Source organism: Pagrus pagrus (genome assembly GCF_965226575.1).
Source record: "Pagrus pagrus genome assembly, chromosome: 24".
In the NCBI taxonomy this organism is placed as follows: domain Eukaryota; kingdom Metazoa; phylum Chordata; class Actinopteri; order Spariformes; family Sparidae; genus Pagrus; species Pagrus pagrus.
The window spans coordinates 17,489,054-17,506,529 of NC_140206.1; the positions used below are offsets into that span (position 1 = coordinate 17,489,054).

General features: G+C 39.8%; 1 long non-coding RNA gene across 1 annotated transcript; it reads right to left on the reverse strand.

Moving 5' to 3' along the window:
* Nucleotides 1–14,290: 14,290 nt before the first annotated feature.
* LOC311253251 lies at nt 14,291–16,053 on the reverse strand. The gene is made up of 3 exons (XR_014621654.1): nt 16,003–16,053; nt 15,086–15,257; nt 14,291–14,442 (listed from the first exon to the last, which is right to left on the reverse strand). It is a non-coding gene; the product is annotated as an uncharacterized lncRNA (long non-coding RNA).
* Between the last annotated feature and the right edge of the window lie 1,423 nt (nt 16,054–17,476).

Sequence of the window (17,476 nt, forward strand, 5' to 3'; positions counted from 1 at the left end):
CACTGTCCTTCTGCCAAAACAAAGAGATCATGCCCACACAAATATATTGACAAATGGCACTTATTTGAAACCGACCCCAGTCTGTTCAGAAAAGTAAGGAGCACAGATGTAGAGGAATGCTTGGACACCGCACCATCAACAGCAGACGAAAGTCGCAAGGAAGGTGATGTGGCGGATGTGTCATATCCCCCAGAAGATCATGAAAAGATGAAGCGCATGGTCCAGTACATTTTAAAGTTTAAAAAAATACCTGCAATTCTACCAGAACTCCATCCAGTGGACAAAGACCACACAAGGCATCTCATTCCTGAGGAGATGCTGTGCCAGCACTGCCTGGGCAATGTGCCTTTGAGTGACCCAGTCCTCATAACAAATAAAGCAAAGATCCTCCACATCACATATTGTGCAAGGTAGGTCAATGGTGTTGTGACAGCCCTAATAATGGCTGTGTCTCAATTCAGGGGCTGTAGCCTTCAAGGATGCGGCCTTTACGGCCCACGAAGGCCGGGTCCTTCGGAGAGACCTTCGAAAGCTGCGTCCGCGGTGTTAAATGGGACGGTCTAGCCTTCGGAGCATTTCCTGGTTGCGTCACCAGATGTACCCGCCCCTTACCCTTACGTCACGATTGTGAATGAAGAGATGCATTAAAGTCTATTTTGGTTCGAATCTATCAAGCGTGTACATTTATTTGTGTGTGTACAAAAATTAACAACAAAATATGTCAAATCTAAATTGAATTGTCAACATTACAAAATAAACATTAACCCATTAACCCAACTATATTTACCATAGCATTACCAGCGTCACGTATTTTAACTGAAAGTTAAAATTTGGAGGTTTTATAGTCCCTTGAAGTTTAACATATCTGGCGTTGGATGTTCAAATGACAAAAAACCGAGTATAAACTCATTACTTAAATTTGAATGTCATGTCTGCGCCACTTGATGTCGCCATTTTCTCTTGCTTCATCTTCTGTTTCGGGACTGAGCAGCGGTGCGCAAAGGATCTTGGGATATGGGAGGCCGCGAAGGATAGTAGCGGCTCGTCCTCCAAAAAGAGGGAAGGGCAGGCTGCATTTGTGGGCTGCATTTGAAGGAGCCTTCGAATTGGGACAGCCTTTGCGCGGCGTTGTGACGTAATTGGCCTTCAAATGCGCCCTTCGAAGGCTGCGACCCCTGAATTGGGACACAGCCAATGCATCTGTTTCTTCACAGCTATCTCCTTCCTTGTGCCTGGAGAGGCGGGCCATCCAATCTTCCTGGCCACACCTGAGGGTGTGGTCTCACCTTATAAAAAGGCCTCAGTTGTCAGCCTGCTCTCTCTTTTCCCCTGACTGAGCAGCTGACAGCCACATGGCCAACATGGTGTAGTTTGGTTTGCCTTTGTTCCATTTATTCTGTTTTCGCACACACACACACACACACACACACACACCGCTACAACATGCTTTATTTCCTCATCAAGTATGTTTAGCTAAATAAACCTTTGTACCTTAAATTGTTTGTGTAGAATCTCTTTTGTTGCAAACTGGGAGGCAGGTCAGTTGATTTCTTATAACAAATGTGACAGATGTGATCTGCTTTTATCAATTATTCCATGTATTATACACTGCGCTCTTAATCATGTTGAATCTTTGAATTTCCAGATGTCTCGATCTACAGTAAAACGTGCCATCAATGCGGGACCCATTACAGGTACCAAGAGTGGAAAGATGGACTTCACAACTTCAATGATCGAATAATATTTGATATCTAGTTATGCCTTACCATAAGGAACATGTTGCAGGTCATTTTTAAATCTACCTTAATTGAAGTATAATCAGTGAAAAAAATAACAAAATTTTTTTACAGTAGCTTGTTTTCATTATTATGTTTCTCTCTTAGGTTCATAGTGCAGTGCGCAGAGTTGTGGAATATTTGGAGTTAAATACTGGGCTCCAGTTCCCCTCAGCTGACACAGTCCCTCAGGGGTATCTTCACTTTGAAGCTCTCTGTAAACATGAGTATCAGTATTCCTCTGTCACCTGTGGTGATCACCCACCAGTTGTGATCATGGACCTCCATAAGAAGGGTGCCTTACATTTGTCAAGTAATAATGCTTTCATAGATTAGACTAATTTAGATGTTATTTATAGACCCAATTACTCAGAATAAACGTATCGTGTAATGTTTTTCACATTTTTTTTAGTAAGTGATCTAGCACAACCTCCGGAAGATTTCAGTGGAAAAGCTGACATGGACTGCTTTTGTGAGGCACTTTCTATGGAAAGGATCAGCCGAGGCTTTGTCCCAAGTAATGCAAGACAAGCTTAACAAGCAATGACTGCAGAATTGTGTTAAAAACAAAGATTTTCATTTAACAATCTACTACTTAATATAAACTGATGTACTTACATTTTGTGTATTTTGATATTTCCTAAGGTCACCAAAAAAATCCATTTGCAGTTGCACCATCTTTCCACTTTTGGGCCCCTTGGATTGGCAAAACAACATGCAGGTCAAACAATGCCCTTAACACAGAATTCCAAAAGATCCGTCAACCAAAGCTGGCTGAGGCGAGTGAAATAACAGTGTCAGAGGACCGACTCAGAGAAGAACTGTACAAGCAGGAGGTAGAAACCCCATTTATTGTGATTTTCTTTGAAGTGTGATTTGCAGGCCATTATTTTCCCCAAACCACACATTTCCTCGTATGTTCAATGTTTCTTATTTGACAGGTTCAAGTGATTCGACATTATGTAGAGAGTGTGGATTGGATTCCTCCGGATCACGTACTGACCTTCTCCTCAGACTTTCAAATGAAATGAAGTCAAGGGAGTCGTATGACAAGGTGTTTCAAAAAATTTGGGCTGTGTCAGGTTGGCAAAATTTCACATAGTTTATGTATTTAGAATAATAATAACAGGGGAAAAAACTTCTGAAGGTGATTAGTATTAGTATTGGATTATCTGAAATGGAATTCCATAATGACACTGAGAGGTTGTCCTGTAACAATCCCTTTCATCTGTCTTTTTTTTCCATCTCAGGTGGTTGGGCTGTGATTATGTACCCATGCGGCTTTGTATATAGTATGAAGTGTAACATTTTAAAAAGAAAGCCCACAGGACTTCACTGATCTCCTACTTTTCTGGAAACGCATGCCAAATATAGTCATTTATGACTTTGCACGTGGGCTAGTGGCGCACATGATCCTTAGAGATCTAGAGAGGATTCCCTTTAAACCCTTCGAAGGACGTTTAAGGGACCCAACTGAAGAAAATATAGCCCTGGCCAAAGCTGGGAAGCAGAAGGTCTCACTGCCTTGGCTTACTTCAAGAAACTGGTCCCAGACTGTGATGGTCATCCAATAACAGGTTCAGCTGAGCATTATGCTCTATATAATCAATTTCACGAGGACAACACAAAGGATGCCTGAGATGCCCTGAGGAAGCTTGGCCTGGTTCCACAACTTGCTGGAAAAGTAAACAGTCAAGAAGCAGAACAGTGTTTTGCAAAAATGAAAAAAACAATTACTTCCTAAACATGGCATTACCATCTACCCATCTGTTCCTCATGAGGAATATCATCCACCACTACAATGTTCATAACAACACTGCCTGGACAAAATTACAAAGGTTTTGGGAACTGGGGTATCAATGAACAGCTACGGCCAAGCAGTTTTGGGTAACTTTTCAAATACAGATTTTTGGTGCAATTATTACTGCTGGGCAGTATATTATTTTTTACTTGTATTTCATTGTTGATACATGTGTGCATATGTTTAGGGAATTCAGAATCTTCAAGGATGTCCGCCACTGCTGAACCTGTTCCAATGAACACTGATGCACCAGCTGGTGAGTAATTATGGGAGCTAGTTGAGCTTTTGTTCTGTCAAGTTCTTAGCTTATTTTTCTGTATGGCAGGAGTTTCATATCATATCAGAAACAACTTTCATTTGATGGTTCAACTTTTTTCAACATGCATTGACATGTATGACTGCTAATCTTTACTTTATTTTTGTTTTACTTAACTTTCAGTGGAAGCAGTACCCCCGACTGCCGCCCAGTGTGCCCCCAACCTCGACAACAGCCCTTGGCTCATTAGCGGCAATAAAGCCCTGGGAAAATGACTGGGACCCTATCCAGGAACAACTGGTAAGCTAATTAATATAAATGTGAAGTTTCTGTCATGCCACACACACTATTACTGACTAGTTGTTTTTTTTTTGTTTGTTTTTTGCAGCTCAATTACGTGCTGGACAGGAATCGGCCTACGACAGAAATCATTGTGAAAGACTGGTTACATTGACTTGCTCAGATTTAGTTGATTTGGTTATTCTTCCTTGATTTTTTTTGTGCTTCTACCACAATTAAGCAGGCTACATAGATAAATGGTTTCTTATTTGTCTGTTTTTATTGTCCGTGGCCGTATTCATAAAGTACTAAGTGTAACCCTTAGTGACAAAATTCTAGAACAATTGTTCCTTAAAATTAAGACAAGATATACCTCTGAGGGTGTCCTGTGGTGTCTGGCACCAGGGCGTTTTATAGTGGAGCCTCTGGGTCCTGTATGGTGGGGGGTGGGGCCTCCATGGATCAGACCTGCTGCAGCACGTCTTACAGATGCTCGATCAGTTTGGGATCTGGGGAATTTAGAGGCCCGGTCAACACCTTGGGCCCTTTATTGTGTTCCTCGAGCTGTTCCTGAGCAGTGTTTGCGGTGTGTCAGGGCACATTGTCCTGCTGGGGGGCCACTACCATCAGGTAGTGTTGTTGTGATGAGGGGGTGTACTTGGTCCACAACAGTGTTTGGATGGGTGGTGCATGTCAAGAGGCATTTACATGAATGCCAGCACCCAATGTTTCCCAGCAGAACATCATATTGTGATGAGATGATCAATGTTATTCACGTCAGTGGTTTTAATGTTGTGGCTGATCGGTGTACAGATAATGGTAAAACCAATCACCCTCTCTCTGATTTGATTTAAATCTCTTATCCAGCAATGAGGACAGAACTTTGCAGCTTGCTTTCACAAGGCGGTGTATGTCAGTCACTTTCATTTTTGGCTGCTCTGCCAAGCACCAAATAAATATGAAACAGCCATAGTGATGGGACGTTAGCATGTGGCTAGCTAATGTCTCTAACAGTTATCCATCTATCTAAAAACATTGTATCCAAAAACAAAGGGTTAACTGTTAACAATACATACAAAGCATACTGGGAGAAGTATTTTAACTAAGTTATGGATGAAAGGCACTGAGATAACTATCCTTTAGATGGATAGATAACGCATTATTGTCGATCCGACTTATGTTCTCGCAAGACCTGGCCTACTCTGCCTCTGATTGGGTGGCTTTGTTGGTTGCGTTCTCTATGCTTGACTCAAACTTTTAACACTTTTTTGGTAGTTATTAAGCTGTAGTTTTAATGGTAGATCTCACCTGCAGCTGCCCGCCACCAGTCCACTCTATGGAGAGAGTCCAGAGACACTGTAGCTGCGACAGCCAGTCATGCTTTTGTGTTTACCAGGGCAATCCACTGGACAAGAGGGAGGAAGATTGGTGGAACCCGCGCTCACAGCCGACTGCCTGTTCTCGGCTGTCCTCCCGTCGCTGTGGGCTCATTTTTACACTCGTTGCTTGCAAGAGCAGCCAAAAATGAAAGCGACTGATGTAGACTGTCTTGTGAAAGTGAGCAGTAAAGCTCTGACCTCAATACTGGATAAGACATTTAAATCACAAATCAGAGGGAAGGGTGACAGGTTCAGTATATGCAGAGCTTTTTAGGAGGCCAGCTAGGCTAGCTGACAGACTAACCTTGCTAGTCAAATCACCTGATTATGTAAAGGATCAAAAATGCTACAAATATACTACATATATAAAAACTATATGCAAAAACGAACAGTAGACTATTAACAATATATACAAAGCAAACTGTTATTAGTGAAGTATTATAACTAATTCATGGATGACAAAGCACTGAGATAACTATAGACATATACTGTAGAGTTGGCACCAGAAGCAAAAGGACATGCAGTCCGTAAAGTGGATATACATCACACTGCACTGTGCAAATGAAGAGTAGCTAAAATTGATGAAATATCTGAAGTGAAAAATCATGTCGCCACTGTAAGTCCAACGCTTAATTTGCTCTTACAGTTTTTGCCTAATGCTTAAACACTAAAAGTGGTTGCTATGCCCAAAGCATCACAACCTCTAACTTTGGTGACCATGCCCTAAACAAAAGCACCAACCCTGCAAACACAATATATGCTTTGCACTGTGTTTGAAACACACTTATTGCAAAACAGTACACACTGTTTTTTACATAAGACACATTGTTCAAAAAGGAAATTTCATGCAATCATTGGGAAAACACATCTATTTAAAATACAAAACACAACTAAAATTGGAAAAGCACACAGATTCACACACATGAAAACATTTAAAATCTCATTGTAGACCAATCAGTCTAAGCCATAGCACTACAAATACACCTGATGTGAGCTTAGCTCCTTCGTGCCAACTTTGGAAACATGGAGGCAGAAAGAGGAAGAGGGAGAGTAAGAGTAGTAGCAGGAAGAGGAAGAGGACTAAGAAGGGGAGCAGGCAACAGAAGGAGACAAATATCTGATGACATGAGGGCCACTTTGGTGGACCATGTAATAAATCATGGCCTTACAATAAGGGAGGATGGGCAGAGAGTCCAGTCAAACCTAAGTTGCTACTCAGTTGCCTCAGTTATAAGAACTTTCAGACTGGAAAACAGGTATGTTTTGAAGTTTCCACACTAAACTGTACCAAAGAAATTACAGTATTGCACATTGTTCAAACGCACAGTACAATACATTGCTGTATTACTGTAGGTCTATGGGTCTAAAGTACAAAATGTATGATGTTTCATTTTCTACATAACTGCCAGATGACCTGCACAGAGTGGAAGGCAGATTATGTTCAGTGATGAACAGGAGGTGGCCATAGTTAACATTGTTTTGGCAAATAACGAAATCCGGCTTTGTGAATTGAGAGAGCAGATCATCGCAGATCAAATAACCTTTGCTGACATCAACACTGTCAGCATATTTACACTCTCCGGCAACCTTAAAAAGCACTGCATTTCACTGAAGCAGCTGCAGAGTTCCATTCAAGAGAAAAAATGCGAGAGTCAAAGACCTCTGTCATAACTATGTGCAAGTACGCCCCCTGCATCACCGCTCCATCCTCGGTCCCTACAACACACCCCTCATTATTGGCTTTCTGGACACACACACTGCTCACGCATCCATAGCCTAAATGTCTTCCAATCATTCCCTTACAACGCTATGTTTTGTAGAACATTCTAGTTGTACCATCTCTTTGTGTTTTTTTTTTTTAACTTCTGAAACTTTTTAACTTTTTTTTTTTTTCGAAATTCTGAAGCGTTTCCATTTTGTTTTCATGTGTCTAGATCAACTCTAGTGGATCAATCTTTTACAAAAAGAAAATCTGTATAAGTCTTTTAAAGTCAAAAACCATCCAAAGTACTGAATACAACTGAGTTTTGCGTAAAGCACATATGTGTGTTGTTGCTGCTAGGAAAGAGTAATTCAAAAGTGCATGTGTTTAATGTTTTGATGCTAAAAACAGTTTTGAAATGGGATTGTTAGGTTTTGTTTCAAGAGTTTCATTTTGCCGTATAAGTTAGGAGTTTATCTTCATGTGCTGTATATTACTCGGCCTGTGTGTTAACCCTCTAGGCGCCAAAGTCGCATTATTGCGACAGGCAACATTGCTGAATAAAACAGCCCATATCTTTAAATCTACTGCCTTGTGCTGTTACTGCTTGCTACCACTAGATGGCCACTAGATTCAGCTTCAATCCTGGCGTTATTTGTGGGTGTGTTTCTATGCAAAATACCTGAGAAAAAAAAGTTTGAAACCCGACATAGGCTGTCAGAGCGGCAGCGGCTAAGGGGCAGAGTGGGAGAGGAGAGAGCCGCGGAGCGGTGGCAGAAGTGTGCTGGACAGACAGAGAGACAGATAGCGGTTTTTGTAATAAAAAACAAAATGCCCAAAAGACTTTACAGTGCAGATAAGGTGCTTGCACAGATCTTTGCTGATCGCGATTCAGAAGGGGACGATTTGCCCTCTGATGACGATCGCTCGTCAGAGACGAGTGACTGACGATGCTGCAGCTGCACACACTGTCACACAGCGTTTTCTTTTCTTTTTACAAATTAGATTAGGAAATTTACTCATCAGATTCCCGTTCATTTACTCTGAGGATGAGAGGATGAAAAAATCTATGAAAAAATGAAATGAATATGTTCAGAATTGCGTTTTACTGAATTTTACCTGGTGATATACAAATTAGATTAGTAAATTTACTCTAATCAAACTCCTGTTCCTTTATTTTGAGGATGAGATGACAATATAAATATTTTTTTTCTGTGTAAATATGTTCAAAAATCAGTTTTACTGAAAGTTACATTCAGTCACCTGGTGACGTCACAATATGCAAATTAGATGAGTAAATTTACTCCCATCACAAACTTTAGGTCATTATGAATATTTTTCTCATTTACACTATGGATTTATCTCTCACCACTTCCAAGCTACAGCCTTTTGAAATCTTAAAATCCAAACAGAATATTTTCCTAAATAAACTCTGGCGCCTAGAGGGTTAAGTTATGACACAGTGAGCCAAAGTCTGCAACGTGTGTGGAAGCATTCAGCAAAAACTGTAACAAAAGAGTTTTGGATATGATTTAGGATATTTAGCAGGTAGTTCATCATCTTATTTTAACAGTGGGTTAATCTGGTCCAGCTGGCTATGGATGGTATGGTAATGTTTGTTGAAGCCATAGCTGCAGTTACCTCTGTGGCCATACCTCCAGATGGGACTTTACAACTTTTAAAATATGACACAAGGGAAAGAATGGTCAGAAATTCAGATATTAACACCGTTTTTTTTTTTGTTTAATTCTGTACACATTCTATGAATTGTTTAATTTTGCTCTTATTACAGTTTTTCTCAATTGCTAAAACACTAAAACCCATTGGCTGAACAAAGTTCGCAGTTGCCTGAACTCATTTAGCTAATTGTGCAGTCTGTTGTCAATCCCTTAAACCATTTCACATGGTAAAACACAATTTGCAGATCTCACTTAGACTTTTCAGCAGAACTCTAAACACATTCTCATTCTCAAAACACATTCTGCACTCTAATGCACATGTCACCCTGTTATGCCCCGGCCTAGGGTTTACCAGAACATAACATATGGCTTCCCTCTCTTTCTCCCACTCCCAAGAATAACACACAAAACTAAGGATGCAGTCCAAAATAAGGGAATTTATTTATCCCAAACGAAAAAATACAACTTCAGGGTGAGCCTCACCTAAAACAACAAACAAAACGATCTGGGTTTTTAAAACTTACTTTCCTAACCAAAAACAAAAGCCAACAAAAAGACAGGTTGTCTTACCTAACTCCCTAACCATAAACAGGAGAAAAAGGTGCACAAAGAAAAAGGCTACTCACCCCTACTACAAAACTGGACTGAATAATATTAACAAAACTATTTACAATATATACAAAAGAGATATTAAATCCCTTTGCAAACACGAACATCGAATGTTTCTTAATTCAATGGGAGTCACAATGATTCGGCCAAGGTGCTTTAGAGAGAGAGAGAGCGAGGCGACGAGGTCTGCTCCAGGCTCCACTTTTAAATGTCCCAGTGTTGAGATCTGACCAATCAGCAGCCTTCCAGCTTCCCCAATCCGCAGCCTCCACCTGTAAGGGTGTTCTGGACACAAACAGAAAACAGCACCTCCTCTTGGCAGGAGGGAGACAACATCACAGACAAACAGAACAGAACAGAACATACAAATTATGACCCCTGGGGTCATAACACACCCATACTGGTTAACACAAGTGGCAGCAATCAAATACAAATAGAGAACACATGTCATTGATTAAACACAACCACTCAAAATTGGTTTCACTTGTTTTAAATCATGTGACACAACCAATATAAGCCAGTTCAGAGAGCAAACAGGTTGTTGAAGGTGGGACGGAGAAAGTAAGAATGGATGGAAGAAACAATGTGAGAGGACGAGGACGAGTGCGTATGCGAGGTGGGCGACGAGTAGGAAGAGGAGGAGGGCAAGAAAGAGGAAGAGGAGGACAAAGAGGAAGAGGAAGACAAAGAGTGGAAATATCAGATGAAATTCGAGCAACAGTCATTGACCATGTTCTTGTCCATGGACTGACAATGAGGGAAGCAGGACTTAGAGTGCAACCCAATTTACTGTACTACACTATATGCAACTGTTTCAATAGACATGTGTAAAGTTCATTACTGTATGTATTGTACTGCATGTTTTTTTGTAACTGCACATCTACTTTTTGTAGAATTGCAAGGCTGCCACATGCAGGTGGAAGGACAGCTATATTCACTCGGGAGCAAGAGGCCGTTATAGTTGGCATGGTCCTTCAAAATAATCTAATACGACTCAGAGAAATCCAGGAACGAGTGATACAAGACAACACACACTTCCAGGGAATCGACAGTGTGAGCATTTCCACAATTGACCGTGTACTCCAGCATAACATGATGCGAATGAAACAAGTATACGGAGTACCTTTTGAGCGCAACTCACCAAGGGTGAAAGAACTGCGAGCTCAGTATGTGCAAGTAAGTGTACATTCAGACACATCTATGTAATCCAGATTGTCTACAGTACTGCCACATACTATGTGAATGATATTACTCTTCAGTACATACAATGTATGTGAATCAGTGCATAGTGCATACAGTAGGCCTAGTTGTACTCTACAGTATAGCACTGTCTCTGTACAACTTACAAAATTTGTATTTCTACACAGACAATATTTGACTTGGAATCCTTGGACAGACCCCATGAGTTCATCTTTGTTGATGAAGCAGGCTTCAATCTGACAAAGAGGAGAAGGAGAGGCCGAAACATAATTGGACAGCGGGCCATTGTTGATGTCCCTGGTCAACGAGGTGGTAATGTCACAATTTGTGCTGCTATCAGCAACCATGGTGTTCTACATTACCATGTTACACTCGGGCCATATAACACCCAGCACCTTCTACGATTTCTTGCCAATCTAAGAGATATTTTATTTGAGCAGCAGATTCAAGAGCAGCAGGGTCAAGAGCTAAATGAGAATCCCATTCCCACCTATGTGATAGTGTGGGACAATGTCAGTTTCCACCGAGCTGCTCAGGTAAGGGAATGGTTTAACATCAATGGGCAGTTTATGAACTTGTACCTCCCTCCATACTCGCCTTTCCTGAATCCGACTGAGGAGTTTTTCTCCTCGTGGAGATGGAAAGTATATGATGGACAACGCTACACCAGAGTAAATCTGCTGCAAGCCATGGCTTTAGCCTGTGGTGATATAGGTGAGGAACCATGTCAGGGCTGGATACGGCACACAAGAGGCTTCTTCCCCCGTTGCCTCAGGAGGGAAAATATCGCTTGTGATGTCGACGAAGTGCTCTGGCCTGACCCAGCCCAAAGACAAGAAGAAGCATATTGATCACATGTTTACTCCTTTGATTTTTGTATTGTATACTGTAGTACAGTGCATCGTAGGCTGTATACTGTACAATAAACAAATTGTCTGGCCCTGAACATTGTTTTTTCCATTTGTTTACAGTACTGACTGCTCAATAGATTTGGACTGGTTGCAGGTTCATATCAACAAAGAACAAGAATTACAGTATCACAGAAAAAAAGGACAAGTTTTTGAGATGCAGGGTACAGTACTGTAAAAATAGGGGTACAAGGAGGAGGAACAACAAAAACAATTGCAAAGAGCAAAGCAGAGTATAATTTCTGATCAATTTTGAGCAACTATGATAGAACATGTTTTCATTCATCAAAAGACAATAACGGAAAAATATGAAATTTATTTTGAGATTACAGTTTTTCTCGATTGTTTACACACATTTTCTGAAAGCATGCCTCATACTCTCAGAACTTTACACACAAATCAAAAAACACACACACAATGGGCAAAACCCCTCACTTCTCCTGCAAAATGAAACTTTACATTCAAAACAATGTTATTTCTTCTCAAAATGATATTTTGTTTTCAAATGACACACACAAACCATCATATGAATAGACATTTATAAGAACCAGTTGAACTCTGATGTGCTCAATGTAAAACACTATGATGAATGGAAAACATTCCATTCATCATTCACCTTTTTTGTTCAGTGTTACACTTACTACAGACAGTGCATACATAAGTGTGCTGTAAAATATTTTAGAATATTGTTTTTATACTCAGAACACACAAATACACAGTAACAAATACATTTTATTTTTCCCACAAAAACAACGTACACAGTGTACATCCCAACCAACACAATGTTGCACATACAGTGGTAGAATTTGCAGTTACAGTAAAAAAAACAAAAAAACTATGCTGCATCCTCTCTTCTGTTTCGGTCGGGCCACAGCACCTCATCCACATTGCATCATCATATTGCCCTTTTATGCTAAAGCTCTGATTGCTAATTGTAAAACTGTGTGACAGGTGTTTGCCCATGTGATGACTCAGTGTGCATAGTAGGGCAATTAACTTTAGAATTTTGAATAACAGTGTGTTCCTTGTGAAAACAAGAGATTTTCTCCATGGAAATTGTGCCAAATGCAGAGAATTGTGCGTAGTGGTCTGAAAAAAGTGTGTTTTAGAACTGCAATTTGAGTGTAAAGCAGGAATTGTGCTTGTAGTTTAACACAATTGGTTCAGGGGGTTGGTGCACAAGTTTCATGTTGAGGTCATTGTGTCTCAAGTACCAGTAATTGTGTGTAAACAATTGAGAAAAACTGTAAAAATGTACTTCTCCCTGAGAACTATATGTTTTGAACAACGTGTTTTCTATTTTTTGGCGTATTGTTTACTGACTGCTTGATAGTGTATATCATTATGATCGCTTGTTTATGATTTGAGAGCAGTGTTTGGTTTTGAGCACAGGTAAATCTGTTTTGAGGCGAAAGTTTCATTTTGCATGAGGAGTCAGAGGTTTTGTAAATAGTGCTTGAAGCTGAGGTTTTGTGTTTGATGTTTTCAGAAAATGGAGCAAGGTTTCAGAAATTGTGTTTTAGCAATTGAGAAAAACTGTAAGAATGATTAATAGGTGCCATGTAGAAACAGCCTACAGTCAGTCTCAGCTTCGCTTTTTCTTTCCATAAATTCTTCTTTCTGGTCAAAACCTGGTGCCTACATTACCTACAATGCAATTTGACCACCACAGTGTGATCAGATTTGGGTGTGTGTTTGTAGTAGCAACTAATGTAACCTGGAGCCTCTATCCTCAAGAAATGATGAAAAGCAAACTTAAAAGCTACCAAAAGTTTGAGTAAACATTTCTAAAAATAATAAAAAATATTTTCTATATACACACTATAAAATAGCTCTTAAAATGAACACAAAGTGACAGCAGGATATTATAGCAAACTATCTCTTGCCGCTGGCTAAATTGCAAAATTGTCTGCTGAGACATTGGTGATACAGTGAAACTATGTCTATTTTCATATGTAGCCAAAGTAGATTGGACCAAACCAGCTGAGAGTTTTCCTTTTGGCCATGTGGTCCCATCTGCTCTGGAATCAAGCATTTATCATGTAGCCAAGTACTACATTTTTTTGTATAGTGTGTGTGTGTGCGTGCATGCATGCAGGCGTGTGGTTGTTAAAGTGCGTTGTATGATAGAGATGTAAATGTTGGTTAATGGAAATTTAACTGCTTCAGATAATCCGTGGGAACATCAATGTGTAAGGTATATGAAATGTGAAAGAACAAGAACAGGAAAATGTATATAAAACAAGCCCTCTCTGAAAAATAATCATTGGTAAATGTTTTATGACAACTACAGTAAGTAGTAGAAATAAAGGTTAGGGCTGTCAAGCAAATAAGAAAATTAATTAATTAATTACAAGCTTTGTGATGAATTAATCAAAATTAATCGCATATACCAATATTTGCTGAAAGCATTTAAAATTGACTTTGGTAGATAAGTGAATAAATGAATAAATGGATGTTGTAAACTTTAAAAGGAGGTGATACTTAAAGCACTTAACTACTCTGATTTGCTCCTCTCAATAGTTCCATCTGGGTGTTTTTTTGAAGTATCTGTCCCATGCACTGTAAAATCTAACATGTTGTTTTAACTTAAAAATATGAGTGAAAGGTAACATTTGTTTGCATGTTCAATAACGACCAAGACAGGTGGAAAAGGTTTAAAGGAATTTATTTATGTAGTGCAGGTGGACAGGAATCAGAGGAAAGCTTAGGTTCAGGAGGAGGCACGGGTGATTGAGAGGCACGGGTGATTGAGACACAGAGGATACACAGAGGGATCTTGGCTGGTGACAGAGGTGCAGGAGGCTGGGCTAGGGGGTGGCAATGGAGCTGGAGCTTTGGAGTTGCACAGGCTCTGGGGATGACGAGGAAATGCATAAAAATCAGTCACGAGGGTAGGCAAAGTTACACAAGCAAAAAGTCACAAAAGGTAGCACTAGCGATTTTGCCATAAATACCTGTTCTGGCAATTTCTGTTCAATAAACACAAAATCAACTGTTGTCTTTCTGTAAGTTTAATTCAGGCATCTGCAAACGGACCCACAGCACTCTCAGGCATGAGATGCGCAAATGAGTGCAGAGTAAAGGAGATGACAGTTTAAATACAGTACATTTATCCTGACCTGGTTACTCTTTGTCTCTCCTGTAGGAACGGAGACAAGATCATAAGATCAACACATAATGGTTAGGCCCTCCTTATCACGCAAGGGCTTCTGTAATCTATTGGATTGTTTACAGTGCATGGCTTCCACTGTCTGCCTGTTTTGCTGATGTGTGGTGTGTCACAGTACATTTACATTTTAGAGCATTTAGCAGACGCTTTTGTCCAAAGCGACTAACAGTAATTCATACATACATACATACACTGATGGCGGTGGCTGCCATGCAAGGTGCCGACCAGCACATCAGGAGCAGTTTGTACACAGTCAGTACACAATACAATGTGATCCTAAAGACAGTGCTTCTTCAGACAATGTGATCAAAAGAGCTTAGCTTACTCATAACAATTCCCATTACATACGACAGCATAGCGCGGAAACTATCTGGCAGCAAGTGGAGAGACGATCAGAGTATTTGAGCTGGCACTGATGATTAGATGAGCTGCAGGTGTGTGAGAGGCAGGAGCTCCAGCCATCCAGGGAAACCACGCCCAGCCTCTGCAGAGCACCTCTGAGAACACAATACAGTTTTTCTCAATTGCTGAAATGCAATTTCTGAAACCTTGCTCCATTTTCTGAAAACATTAAACACAAAACCTCAGCTTCAAGCACTATTTACAAAACCTCTGACTCCTCGTGCAAAATGAAACTTTCGCCTCAAAACAGATTTACCTGTGCTCAAAACCAAACACTGCTCTCAAATCATAAACAAAGCAATCATGATATGATATACACTATCAAGCAGTCAGTAAATGTAATGTCCCTGAAGAGGGAAATGTGAATGAAGAGACAGACACGGTGTTGAACCTTTTGCCAGCTTCATTACAAGTGAAAAAAGAAAACATTATTATTACAATTTACATTCACATGTATCCTCATGTTTTCATTAATACACACTACTTAATACAAAACACTGTATTCATAATGCACACAAATACTCATACTCCGCATTAATAAATGATATCGGTGAGCATACTGTAGCTACATGACCGAACATAACCATTATGAACATATCATTACTCAGCCTCTCTATCTCTCGTTCTCTTCACACGTGCACACGGTGTTCTCTCAGACCTAAACAGTCTACTCCATGAGTCACAGGTGGCTAGCTAACAAGCTAACCATACAAAGCACTACACAAGAAATAAACAACAAAATAACATTTTCCATGTGACTCTACTTCACGTCAGGGCATGTATGCTATGTAAACAAAAATACAGTCCAACCACATTATGCATTAACCGTGTTTTTCATACCTGAAGAGGGAAATGTGAATGAAGAGACAGACACGGTGTTGAACCTTTTGCCAGCTTCATTACAAGTGAAGCATCGAGCGGCAAGGGCTCCCTCTTCAGGCCTGTAGGCAAAACTAATCGATCACCGAAAACACATCCAAAGTGCACTGTAATGACCTTTTATCACTGTACACACGTTTTTATCACCTCAAATGAATTGTAATGGTTTTTAACTCTTGAACACATCTTTTTAACACTTCAAATAATTGTAATGAACTGTTTTACCCTTTTTAATCTAATTTCACTAACATATTTATTAGTATTCATCTATTTATTCTGTATTTTAATCACACAATCACTCACACATGAATTCACGCTATCACATAAACAATACACCAAAAAATAGAAAACACGTTGTTCAAAACATGTAGTTCTCAGGGAGAAGTACATTTTTAATCTCAAAACAAATTTCATATTTTTCCGTCATTGTCTTTTGATGAATGAAAACATGTTCTATCATAGTTGCTCAAAATTCATCAGAAATTATACTCTGCTTTGCTCTTTGCAATTTTTTTTGTTCTTTGCATCTCACAAATGTGTCCTTTGTTTCTGTGATACTGTTATTCTTGTGTTTTGTTGATATGAACCTGCAACCAGTCAAAATCTATTGAGCAGTCAGTACTGTAAACAAACGGAAAGCACAGTGTTCAGGGCCAGACAATTTGTTTCTTCCATCCATTCTTAGACTTTCTCCTTCAACAACCTGTTTGCTCTCTGAACTGGCTTATATTGGTTGTGTCACATGATTTGAAACAAGTGAAATCAATTTTGAGTGGTTGTGTTTAATCAATGACGTGTTCTCTATTTGTATTTGATTGTTGCCACTTGTGTTTACCAGTATGGATGACATGTGCATTAGAGTGCAGAATGTGTTTTGAGAATGAGAATGTGTTTCGAGTTCTGCTGAAAAGTCTAAGTGAGATCTGCAAATTGTGTTTTACCATGTGAAATGGTTTAAGGTATTGACAACAGGCTGCACAATTAGCTAAATGAGTTCAGGCAACTGCAAACTTTGTTCAGCCATTGATCATCACATTCTACTACAGAGACTGGAACACTTAATTGGCATTAAAGGACCCGCATTACACTGGTTTAAGTCCTATTTATCGGATCGATTTCAGTTTGTACATGTTAATGATGAGTCATCCCTGTATACCAAGGTTAGTCATGGTGTTCCTCAAGGCTCCGTGCTTGGACCCATACTATTCACCTTATATATGCTCCCTCTAGGAAATATAATTCGGAAACACTCCATAAACTTTCATTGTTACGCAGATGATACCCAGTTATACCTATCAATAAAGCCAGATGAAACTAATCAGCTTACTAAACTCCATGCATGTCTCAAGGACATTAAGACCTGGATGACCTGCAATTTTCTGCTGTTAAATTCAGATAAAACCGAAGTTATAGTACTTGGTCCTAAACACCTTAG